Source organism: Lupinus angustifolius, chromosome LG02 (genome assembly GCF_001865875.1).
Source record: "Lupinus angustifolius cultivar Tanjil chromosome LG02, LupAngTanjil_v1.0, whole genome shotgun sequence".
Taxonomy (NCBI): domain Eukaryota; kingdom Viridiplantae; phylum Streptophyta; class Magnoliopsida; order Fabales; family Fabaceae; genus Lupinus; species Lupinus angustifolius.
Window position 1 is genome coordinate 8,719,576 of NC_032010.1, and position 3,614 is coordinate 8,723,189.

A 3,614-nucleotide genomic window follows, 5' to 3' on the forward strand; every position below is an offset into this window, starting at 1 on the left:
ACCGATCGATCCATTGTTAATTCCTTGCGAGGATATGTTATATCGGGTGCGTACAAAGAGGCTTGGTATGGGACCTGTACTCTCGATTATATCCGATTAGGATGTTGGATGGATTTTGGTGTAAGGTGGATAATCATGACATATCATGCATACATTATCGTTGTGAAAGTGAATTTCTACATGTGAGTTACAAGCATTGTGTATTCCTATGTTTATGCATGTGATATGGTTATGAGTAGAATGTTGATTATATTACTTGACATATTGGTAATGTTGAACTAAATATATAAGTTAAAATATATTTTATGTTTGAGTGTGATATTCTGAGTAAGTCCACGCCGTCAATGAATTTATGTTCATTAGATGTCTTACTCTCTCTGCTGTATTGTTCTGGTTTTGTATATATTCGCTATGCAGTTGACCAACAGCAACAATCACATTCGAGGTTATCACTTCACGATGTCCCTGATGGGAGAATGGAATAGTGACGGGCACAAATATACATACACAGGCCCCTACAGTCTGTCGTTGCACATGGTGTGCAACGGGTCATCGATGATGATCCCTCAACCCGACACCTACATTGACACTTCCTTCCCCTAGTCGCCAAAGAGGCTAATGTCTCCAGAGGTTGGACTTCGATACTCGCCAGTCAGGAGTGATGGCACTGTTCCCTCCCACGGTCATCGGGCGTGGCCAGATTGTTTGGATTCTCCGTCATCCAGTAGAGCCAAGAGGAGCCGGGTTCTTGGAGGAGGTCCATGTAAGAAGGCTCTGGTTTTGAGAATGTCATCCCCTCCGAATTATGCCACTGGGTTATGACATAATGAAGTGGAGGAATAGGAGGAGGAAGACGAGGTCGTTGAGCTCGTAAATGTAGAGAGCTCGGCGGAGGTGATCGACCTCGTGTCCGACTCGGAAGCGGAGGAGGACCCGAGTGAGGGGTCCAACATTCCTGGAATCTTTTGAGTCAGCTTGTGGGCCAGTCGATGTCCCCTTTTTGTTTTTGGTGAGGGATGTGTTTCTTGTGAATTTGTATATGTTAGTGGCGATGTAGTTTCCGCCTTTGTTGACCTACTCTGTATGAACTAACTATGACTTAACCGATTATATGCATCGTATTATTCAGGAAATTGTGAGTCAGGTTAAGATATCATTCGATAACGGTAAGTTGATTTTCCGCATTCGAGTTACTTAAATTTATGTTCCGGAAAAGGAAGATTTCAAAAGGAAACAATTTTATGTCACCAATTCAAAAAATAAAATTACCCATTTTCCGCAATGTTTTTGAGGAGTATTTTTCGGGGCGATACATAAGACACACACTAAACAATACTAAGAACCTTTGACAAGAACCGATAATCCCCGGCAGCGGCGCCAAATTTGATCGAAAATGATAATATATTTAATCAGGCCAAATAATCCCAAATTAACTCATTTTTTTAGTCCAATAAAGTCTAAAACACTAAACCTTGTGAAACAAAGTCAATTAGGCACCAAGAATCATCAATCATGCTAATTTAAGGTTATGAATTGTGTAATATATTGTTCATCAGCGCGTATACTTGCAGGTGCGATCATACCTGCACTAATGTACCGGATCCCATAAAAACTCTGCAATCAACCATGTGTGGGAGGGAGTAGTACTAGGATCGGTGACCTCCTGGGAAATCCTCGTGTTGCACCTCCTTTTTTTCCAAAGGCGCACCTGGAGTATTTCCGGGCTCGAAAGGGATCCATAGGGTGGAATTTTCTGAGAATAGGGTTTGTAGAGAAAGAATCGTCTCATTTTTCTACCCCAAATGCATATATAATATGTCCAATTCTGATCAAAGATTCCAAAGTTATGCCAAAAATAGAAAATCAACAGTAAAACTAGTCACTACTTGTTTGTATCTCACAACCAGGAGCAAGGTGATTGACTATGATGCATCCAATATTTAATATGTGATGAAAGAAGTGTGAAAACAAAGTTTCATTAAAAATTCCAACCACAACTTTTTTAACCAACATACACCCGAATCAACCAACATGCAAATAGCTATACAAGACAACAAACAGCAAAACAATGAATGGTATAGGCAAATTTTGAAACCCAAACATTATGGTTTTTCTAAGACACGCTAAACAATACTAAGAACCTTTGACAAGAACCGACAATCCCCGGCAGCGGCGCCAAATCTGACTGAAAATGATAATAGATTTAATCAGGCCAAATAATCCCAAATTAACTCATTTTAGGAATATTAGTCCAATAAAGTCTAAAACACTAAACCATGTGAAACAAAGTCAATTAGGCACCAAGAATCATCAATCATGCTAATTTAAGGTTATGAATTGTGTAATATATTGTTCATCAGCGCGTATAATCGCAGGTGCGATCATATCAGCGCTTATGCACCGGATCCCATCACAACTCCGTAGTTAAGCGTTCTTGCGCCAGAGTAGTACTAGGATGAGTGACCTCCTGGGAAGTCCTCGTGTTGCACCTCTTTTTTTCCAGAGGCGCACCTGGAGTATTTCTGGGCTCGAAAGGGATCCAGAGCGTGGAATTTCCTGAGAATAGGGTTTGGCTCATGTTCGATTGGCTTTTTTCTACCCAAATGCATATATAATATGTCCAATTCTAATCAAATATTCCAAAGTTATGCCAAAAATAAAATAACAAAGTTTCATGCAAAAATCCAACCCCAACTATATTAACCAACATACACCCGAATCAACCAACATGCAAATAGTTAAACAAAACTGTAAACAACAAAACAGTGAATGCTATAGGAAAAGTTTGAAACCCAAGCAGAATGGTTATTCTAAGATACACACTAAACAATCTAAGAACCTTTGACATGAACCGATAATCCCAGGCAGCGGCGCCAAATTTGATCGAAAATGATAATATATTTAATCAGGCCAAATATTCCCAAATAAACTCATTTTAGGAATATTTGTACAATAAAGTCTAAAACACAAAACCATGTGAAACAAAGTCAATTAGGCACCAAGAATCATCAATCATGCTAATTTAAGGTTATGAATTGTGTAATATATTGTTCATCAGCGCGTATACTTGCAGGTGCGATCATACCCGCACTAATGCACCGAATCTCATCATAAACTCCGCAGTGAAGCGTGCTTGTGCGAGAGTGGTACTAGGATGGGTGACCTCATCGGAAGTCCTCGTGTTGCACCTCTTATTTTTCCAGAGGCGCACCTTGAGTATTTTCGGGCTTGAAAGGGATCCAGAGGGTGGAATTTCCTGAGAATAGGGTTTGGCTCATGTTCGATTGGCTTTTTTCTACCCGAAATGCATATATAATATGTCCAATTCTGATATAAGATTCCAAAGTTATGCCAAAAATAGAAAAACAAAGTTTCAGGCAAAAATTCCAACCACAACTATATTAACCAACATACACCTGAATCAATCAACATGCAATTAGCTAAAGATGACAACAAACAACAAAATAGTGAATGGTATAGGCAAAATTTGACACCCAAACAGAATGGTTATTCTAAGACACACACTAAACAGTACTAAGAACCTTTGACAAGAACCGATAATCCCCGGCAGCGAATTTGATCGAAAATGATGATAGATTTAATCAGGCCAAATA

At 39.4% G+C, this 3,614-nt stretch overlaps 1 long non-coding RNA gene across 1 annotated transcript in view; it reads right to left on the minus strand.

Moving 5' to 3' along the window:
* LOC109328939 overlaps positions 1-2,490 on the minus strand; it is an 11,364-nt gene extending 8,874 nt beyond the window's left edge. Inside the window, exon 1 of the long non-coding RNA XR_002105493.1 lies at positions 2,465-2,490. This is a non-coding gene — a long non-coding RNA (uncharacterized LOC109328939). The remainder of the gene's footprint in view (positions 1-2,464) is intronic.